Raw genomic sequence first — 9,577 nt, forward strand, 5'->3', positions numbered from 1 at the left:
TTGGTGGGTCAACAGGTGCTGCTCTAGTTGCTGTACTAGCTGCACCTTGACCTCTACCACGTCCCCAACCTCTCGTGGCCCTTACTGGTGGTACTGGTGGCTGGCCGTTTGATATAGTAGTATGTGTCCTCACAATCTGTAGAGAATAGAATAACGTAATTTTAGTTCTCGGAATCAACACATTCGCACGACAAGAATAAAAGAAGGCGAATTTTTCCTAAGGATTCGGCAGACTCTCAAAGCAAAGTACAGATTTCTCCTACTGATCCGCAAGACTCTACTAAACCTGTTCATGACTCGTGAGAACTATATAACCTATGCCCTGATACCAACTTGTCACGACCCAAAATCTCACCTGTCGTGATGGCGCGTATATCAATACTAGGCAAGCCAACAACCTCAATAAATCACAAATTCTTTTAAGTTTGAAACCGTAATAAATAAGATTAAGAGTAAAATCCCACAATTTCTGATACAAAATACTGTCTTTATACAACACACTCCCAAAACCCAGTGTTACTAAGTACATGAGCATCTAAATGATAACATAGTCTGATGGATAACACTGTCTGAAAATATAGAACAATACAAATAACTGAAAGGAAAGAGAGTCAAGGTCTGTGGACGCCAAGCAGCTACCTCGATAGTCTCCAAAAGATAAATCTCCGAATCTAGCAGCCGCTGTATCCGAAAGTACGTGGATCTGCACACAAAGTGCAAACTGTAGTATGAGCACAACCGACCCCATGTACTCAATAAGTAACAAGACTAACCTTTGGGTTGAAAGTAATGACGAGCTCAACAGGTACAGTCCAATATAGAAATAACAATATAGAAAAGTAGGCATGTTTTCAAGTTCATAGTTAACTTAATACAAGTAAGATAGATTAGTTCTGCATGATATGAGGAATATGACATCTCTATATCAACATGCCAAAATACATGATGCATGTGATGTACCACAATGGAAACCTCGTGTACTCACTCTTAGAATACTCAATCACTCAGTACTGTATATGGCCAATCCACCCAGGGAAGATCCATCTCCAAATATATATCACTAACAGTCAGTCACTCAGTACTGTGTAAGGCCAATCCAGCCCAAATATAAATAAATAAGGCAATTCTATGCCCTAGGAAGATCCACCCCGAATATAAATATCAACTGCTCTCACTATGGGGTGGGGGGGGGGGGGGATTCAGACTCCGGAGGGGCTCCTTCAGTCCAGGCGCTGTTGATACCCAATTTTTCCCTATATTTTTATATATATGCATAAATACCTTCAAAATATCATATATATGCATATATAAGCATGCATAGGTTTTTTTTATAATTTTTCCCATAATTTTAAAGATTTTAAATGTATTTATTTCCTTTCCATTTTTACTCTATAAAATCCCCCAATACTTACCCTCAAACTATGTTGGGTGATTTAGTCATTTAATTCCATATTTACGCCAAAATATGGTTAAAATATTTTTTGTGCATTTTTTATTATTGCATTTTGTATTTTTAAAACTAAATTGCATATAATTGCAATATTAGCCTTATTAATGTATAATTACATTTGTATACGTAAAATTGATCTCCTATATTTTTAAAGTATTAAATATCCATTTTAAATCATTTTAGTACACAAAATTATTTTCCAAAAATTATTTACTATTTATTATAAATTATATGGGGGAAAATTGGCTATTTAAAATGTAGCCAGATTTGCATTTCAATTTCAGCCTTAATTTAAACCCAACCCCAACCCAATTTCGTATTAAAAACACCCGACCCAAACCCTGAACCCGCCTACCCGACCCAACATCAATTAAATCCTGGCCGTTGATCTAAGAGAGCAACGACCCGTATTAGCCCTTACTATTTTTAATTCCAAACGGCCCCTAACCCTAGCCCAGAGACCGTCGCCTCTGTATTCTCTCATCTCCTCTCCTCTCTCAACCACTCAACCCAACCCTAGCTCCTTCAACCACCGACCTACTTTTCTCCGAACTTCTCCGGTGATCTCCCATCAACTCCTAAGCCTCCAATGGCTCCTCTAATGCAATGCTTGCCTTCTCTAAGGCTTTCAAGGTCCCTGGGCCACGCCGACTTGCATCTAGGGTTTGTCATTTGGCTGTTCTTGGCTACTTTAGTGTGATTTCGAGTAAAATCACACTGTACTTGTTACGATCCTTGGGATTTTAGAGAGGTTCTTTCATCTCTACTTGGTTTTCTTCTGAAAACCTTATTTCTGCCTACATCTCCTAGATCTGTACAATTTTAAAATGATTTGAGTCTGTTTCTTTGATGTTTTACACTATCCTTGGAACTCTTTACAAGAATCATCAATTCCAAAGTGTTTTCACCTTCTTCTAAAATTAGGGTTTTTGAAACTTCTTCTAAAACTTTATTTAAACTGATTTTTATGTTTAAACTTCTATTTTCTCGCATACTTCGACTAATTCTGTGAGTTTACTACCTCTTCAACTTGCCTATGTCGAAAACCATAATTTCTAGGTTTCTTCGTTTGATTTTATGACTAGCCTGTTCTTATTTGAGTTTCTATGACTATCTCGCTTCGAATGTGTTTCTACTGAGTTTCTTATGCCTAACTTATATCACCTCTATGTGCTTATGATCATCTTGACTATTCAGACTTGCCTCTTTCTAGTGATACTGTTTAACCCGCATGTTTGCTATGTCTGGTTATTCTTATCTTCTCTATTTATATGCTGAATACTGAACGTGACTTCCTCTTTGATTGATTCCGGATTCCCTATTTTTATGGTTTGATTGAAAGACCTTTCTTTAAACCCTCAATTTCTACCTCTTCTATTCGAATTAACTGATTCACCTACCTTGTCTGCTGTGGTACTTTATTCTTACTGACTATTTCCTTAATTAGAGTGTTCTGAACTTAGCCCTAATTGTTTACCCTATACTTACTGAATTTGAATCTTTCCATATTAGTCATACACTGATTTCTTTCCTTATCTGTTACTTGTTATTATCGTTTGAATTAATTCCCTTAACTTAAGGGAGTACTTGTCCTGACTTTGCTCTAATTGATTCTGAGTTCCATAATTATTATGCTACTATGATTCTTACCTTATTTTTATCTAATTTCGAACTACTATATATACACACTATCTCATTAACACAGACACACGAACATTTTGGTTCAAAAAGCTCTCTCTCACACTTAAACTTTCCGCTATCTCTTTTATGCTACTTGCTATTATTCTGAGTTAGCCGGCTGCAAGCCAAGGCTAACTATTGTGCTCTCCTGCTCCTTCACTTTTGTTCAATGTCTTCTTTACTATTAATAAGATTACATGATTTGCATGTTATGTACTCCCCTTCCTCAGGATCAGTATGAACATGTTACCCCCCCTATGTAGTCTGTCTCCATGTGATTTTGCTCTATCTAGTTCTTGGTATGAGTGTCCTTGTGAAATAGTCTGCACTCCTGAACTTGTATGGTTCTGAGATTGATCTTATATCATGTGGATCCTATACTGAACCCCCTTAAGCATTGCTGGTTCTGTGACTATGGCTGATCAGTTGTGTCTGAGCATGTTTGTACCAATTCCTAAGACCTTTGCCTGTTATGTGTTTAAAATCATGTGCTCTATGTATCCCCAATCCCTATCACCCCTGTATGTAGGTTCTTTCCTCCTGTTTTGGTACTGTGAGTATTACTGATGTGTTTTTGGGCTCCATGTTTGATTTGCTGTTGTCTAATCATGTAACTCTCTCTTTTCAAAGTTGTTTTACTGCATGACTCCCTCTTTTACTCCAAAAATTATTTCAAACAAGCCTCCTTTTAATACTGTTTTCCTACTAAGACCTTTCAAATTGTGTCAAACACTCTCACTCTACTCCTAAGTCAATAGGTTCTGCCCCCTCTAGTATGTGTACAACCTTGGGATCCTCTTGAGAACCCTCTGAACTCTGGCATAGTGAGGCTGTCCCTTCCACACTGCACTTATTCAATTTGGTTACCATGTCTAGGTGTAAGCACTGCCCCGGATCTTTGAGATCCTTAGGGAACTTTGATGCACCTAGACTTTGGCATTGTCTATGGAATTTGGGCATTTGAGGCTATTAGAGGCTTTGGAAATCTGGGCCTATCTGTAGGCTCCCTATAGAATAACTTCTTATTTTCTTATCTACTTATGTAATTCATTCATATGGTCTGTAATAATTTGTAAATGAATATTGGGGCAACTAGTGAAAAGGGGAGGGGGGGTAGTTACATGTCTGTGGGGTAGTACGGGTAGAGATCGTGCCTATAGGACTTTACATTTCGATATGATTGCCTTACCATGCCAGAAGCCATGCCTATAGGACTTTACATTTTTTGCTATGCTTGCTTTACCATGTTAAAAATCATGCCTATAAGTCTCAAGTGATTCCATAATAGAAATCATGTTTGTAGGTCTTAAAATCAATTTAACAAGTAGATGCCATGCCTATAGGATATAATCCCAATCCAGCTTCCGTTATAACAAGTGTTTACATGTTTTTTATTTGTCATCATTACTGTAAAGTTTCTGAAATCAGTATTAAAACTAGATACCATGCCTATAAGGAACGCCACCAAAAATTCTGCCTACAGATCTCAACTAGTTTAGTTTAAATAAATCAATTCGTTAACGATTATCTCACTTCGAAACTAGTTAATTAATGGTCTATTTTCCCTAAAACAAGTTCTTTCAAAAACTGCCTCAATCTATCATTAGACAGCATGCCTATAGGGATCAAAAGAGTCTGTTTTAAAGACCTGCCTTGTTTCACTATATAAAATGTAGTCATCAGTATTCCGCGTATAGGAAAGCCTATAGGACGTTTTCAAATCTTGCAACCCTGAAACTGTTTCTGTGACTTAATGTTGTTCTGGTTTGACAGGTTTTAAAAAAAAATTCAGTAGGCAACATGCTAGGGTCATTACTTCTGAATTTACAAAATAAACTACCTGTCTTTTGTATATTTCACTTAGACATCATGCCTTAGGATACTGCTTAACAAAAGGCCCTTATTTGTGCTTGAGTCGTGCTGCCTATGTGTATTGTTTGAGGAGGTAAACCCGAGCCTCTAATTGCTCCCTTTTATCTTATGTGCTAAAGTCCTAAATGTTCTTGCTTGTCGCCTTAGTATTTTCACCTTTAAAACCTTAAGGGCCTGTCTAGAACCACCTATAGGTAAAGGTCCTAAATCCCTCCAAGACCATTAAGAAGGGATGGGTAACAGCACGCAATAGAAATCGTTGACCAACACTCGCTTTGAATGACCACTAAGGGGATGGGAAGGGTAGATATGAGATATGATGAATACGCGCTAATGTCACGTGTACCCCTCATTGAGGAGTGTTTACCGGACATTGTGTGGGGTGATCCTATAGGCTAATCAACCTAGGACTCCTCCTTTTCAAAATTCCTTTTTGTTTTATAATACAACTTGTCCAAAACCTATGTCTTATTATTTGAGTTATACAAATATGCCTTATTCGTAATTATTTGTTTCAAGTATTTATTTGGACTAATTTGTACATATAAGTTCCGCCGGGACCCACAGTTGTGGACCAAGAGGGGTGCCTAATACCTTCCCCTCGAGGTTATTTCGAGCCCTTACCCTAAGTCTCTAGTAATGCAAACTAATCCAAGAGTTAATCTCTCTAGGTGCCCTAACACACCATAACTCGTTAGGTGGCGACTCTTCAAATACCCAGTTCCCAAAAGGAAATGAGTTATCACACCCCATGAATGTCGAAACCCGGATCTCTCTCCGCGGAGGAAAAAAAGGGGGGTACAATAGCATGACGACTCTGTTGGGGATGTTATTAGGCTCTTACCATAACAAACTTGTTCTTATGAATCAGTCCAAGCATGCTTTATCCCGTACCCTTTTCCCTTATTTTATTTGACTGTCTGTTTTCTTTTAAGCACCTATGGTTCTTTATTCCTGAAACTGACCTGCCTCTTTGTTTCCTTTTCCTGTAACCATCTTTCAATTATTTATATACTCTATTTATTTTTCCTTACGTGCAANCATTGAGGCTAAGCCCTGCCTCCCTATTTGCATGGGACTAAGCAATGTCCCTCTTTGCACGAATATTGCTTTATTTCTAAGCACTCTTTATTCGCTTTCCAATCGGGCTAAGCTCTACCGTCCATTTCACAAGACTAAGCATTGTCTTGATAACATCACGACTATTGCATATCATGGGCTGGGGTATCTCCAACCTATCCGAAGGCGTCATAGTCTAAAGGCATCATCCTCATAGCCGGAAGACACCATGCCATGGCTTGAGGATCTCTCAAACTTGCATATCATTATTCAAAGGCATCATGGTTTGGAGGCACCATCTTCATGGCCCGAGAACATCATTTCATGGCCTGCGAATCCCTCACCGAACAATTCATGGCCCAGGACGTCATGGTCTAAGGACGTCATCTTCAACCGTCCGAAGACAACCTTCATGGTCCAAAAGGGAATTTGCATCATGTTAAATTTTTTGCAAATACATGTATGTAGCACCTTTTATCTGCAGGTAACCAGTAAGCAACCACTATCCTAGCAGGAGCGATCTCGCTCCAGTTCCTTCAACTATCTCAAACTTGGACCGTTCACCATAACCACTCTTGCATCCACTCTAAAATCTCATGTCCGTTCTTGTAATGACTTCATCGGTATATTCTGCCAATGAATCCAGAACTACGTGGCCTGATTCCTGTAAAACCAGGGATATGTAGGCAGCTCGAAGACCAGAGTCCGGCCTCTATCTTTTAAAACATTCCATCCAGTCAAAATTGGCCATCATTTCTTTACCCGAAAATTCTTTCATCATTCCCGGATAAAGAGGGGCAGTTATTGATACCCAATTTTTCCCTATATTTTTTATATGCATAAATGCCTTCAAAATAGCATATATATTCATATATAAGCATGCATAGGGTTTTTATAATTTTTTCCATAATTTTAAAGATTTTAAATTGATTTATTTCCTTCTCTTTTACTCATAAAATCCCCCAATAATTACCCTCAAATAATTGTTAGGGTGATTTAGTCATTTAAATTCCATATTTATGCCAAAATATGGTTAAAATACTTTTTTGTGCATTTTTTATAATTGTACTTTGTATTTTAAAGCTAAATTGCATATAATTACAATATTAGCCTTATTAATGTATAATTACGTTTATATACGTAAAATTGATCTCCTATATTTTTTAAATAGTAAATATTTATTTTAAATCATTTTAGTACACAAAATTATTTTCCAAAAATTAATTATTATTTATTATAAATTATATGAGGGAAAATTGGCTTTTTAAAGTGTAGCCAGATTTGCATTTCAATTTCAGCCTTAATTTAAACCCAACCCCAGCCCAAATTCGTATTAAAAACACCCGATCCAAACCCTGAACCCGCCTACCCGACCCAGCATCAATTAAATCCTACCCGTTGATCTAAGAGATCAACGGCCCGTATTAGCCCTTACCATTTTTAATTCCAAACGACCCCTAACCCTAGCCCATTATTCAGAGACCACCGCCTCTGTATTCTCTCATCTCCTCTCCTCTCTCAACCACTCAACCTAACCCTAGCTCCTTCAAACGCCGACCTCCTTTTCTCCGATCTTCTCCGGTGATCTCCCATCAACTCCTAAGCCTCCAATGGCTCCTCTAATGCTATGCTTGCCTTCTCTAAGGCCTTCAAGGGCCCTGGGCCACACCGACTTGCATCTAGGGTTTGTCATTTGGCTGTTCTTGGCTACATCAATGTGATTTCGAGCAAAATCACACTGTACTTGTTACGATCCTTGGGATTCTAGACAGGTTCTTTCATCTCTACTTGGGTTTCTTCTGAAACCCTAATTTCTGCCTACATCTCCTAGATCTGTACGATTTTAAAACGATTTGAGTTTGTTTCTTTGATGTTTTACACTATCCTTGAAACTCTTTACAAGAATCATCGATTCCAAAGTGTTTTCACCTTCTTCTAAAATTAGGGCTTTCGGAACTTCTTCTAAAACTTTATTTAAACTGATTTTTATGTTTAAACTTCTATTTTCTCGCATACTTCGACTGATTCTGTGAGTTTACTACCTCTTCAACTTGCCTATGTTGAAAACCCTAATTTCTAGGTTTCTTCGTTTGATTTTGTGACTAGCCTATTCTTATTTGAGTTTCTATGACTATCTCGCTTCGAATGTGTTTGTACTGAGTTTCTTATGCGTAACTTATATCACCTCTTTGCGCTTATGATCATCTTGACTGTTCAGACTTGCCTCTTTCTAGTGATACTGTTTAACCCGCATGTTTGCTATGTTTGGTTATTCTTATCTTCTCTATTTATTTGCTGAATACTGAATCGTGACTTCCTCTTTGATTGATTCTAGATTCCCTATTTTTATGGATTGATTGAAAGACCTCCCTTTAAACCCTCAATTTCTACCTCTTCTATTCGAATTAATTGATTCACCTACCTTGTCTGCTGTGGTACTTTATTCTTACTGACTATTTCCTTAATTGGAGTGTTCTGAACTTAGCCCTAATTGTTTACCCTATACTTACTGAATTTGAATCTTTCCTTATTAGTCATACACTGATTTCTTTCCTTATCTGTTACTTGTTATTACGATTAATTCCTTTAACTTAAGGGAGTACTTGTCCTGACTTTGCTCTAATTGATTCTGAGTTCCATAATTATTATGCTACTATGATTCTTACCTTATTTTTATCTAATTTTGAATTAATATATATACACACTATCTCATTAACACAGACATACGAACATTTTGGTTCAAAAAGCTCTCTCTCACACTTAAACTTTCCGCTCTCTCTTTTATGCTACTTGCTATTATTCTGAGTTAGCTGGCTGCAAGCCAAGGCTAACTATTGTGCTCTCCTGCTCCTTCACTTTTGTTTACTGTCTTCTTTACTGTTAATATGATTACATGATTTGCATGTTATGTACTCCCCTTCCTCAGGATCGGTATGAACATGTTACCCCCCTCTATGTAGTTTGTCTCCATGTGATTTTGCTCTATCTAGTTCCTGGTATGAGTCTCCTTGTGAAATAGTCTGCACTCCTGAACTTGTATGGTTCTGAGATTGATCTTAAATCATGTGGATCCTATACTTAACCCCCTTAAGCATTGCTGGTTCTGTGACTATGGCTGATCAGTTGTGTCTGAGCATGTTTGTACCAATTCCTAAGACCTTTGCCTGTTATGTGTTTAAAGTCATGTGCTCTATGTATCCCCAATCCCCATCACCCCCATATGTAGGTTCTTTCCTCCTGTTTTGGTCCTATGAGTATTACTGATGTGTTTTTGGGCTCCATGTTTGATTTGCTGTTGTCTAATCATGTAACTCTCTCTTTTCAAAGTTGTTTTACTGCATGACTCCCTCTTTTACTCCACAAATTATTTCAAACAAACCTCCTTTTAATACTGTTTTCCTACTAAGACCTTTCAAATTGTCTCAAGCACTCTCACTCTACTCCTAAGTCAATAGGTTCTGCCCCCTCCAGTATGTGTACTGCCTTGGGATCCTCTTGAGAACCCTCTGAACTCTG

The sequence above is a fragment of the Nicotiana attenuata genome, unplaced genomic scaffold (genome assembly GCF_001879085.1).
Source record: "Nicotiana attenuata strain UT unplaced genomic scaffold, NIATTr2, whole genome shotgun sequence".
NCBI lineage: Eukaryota > Viridiplantae > Streptophyta > Magnoliopsida > Solanales > Solanaceae > Nicotiana > Nicotiana attenuata.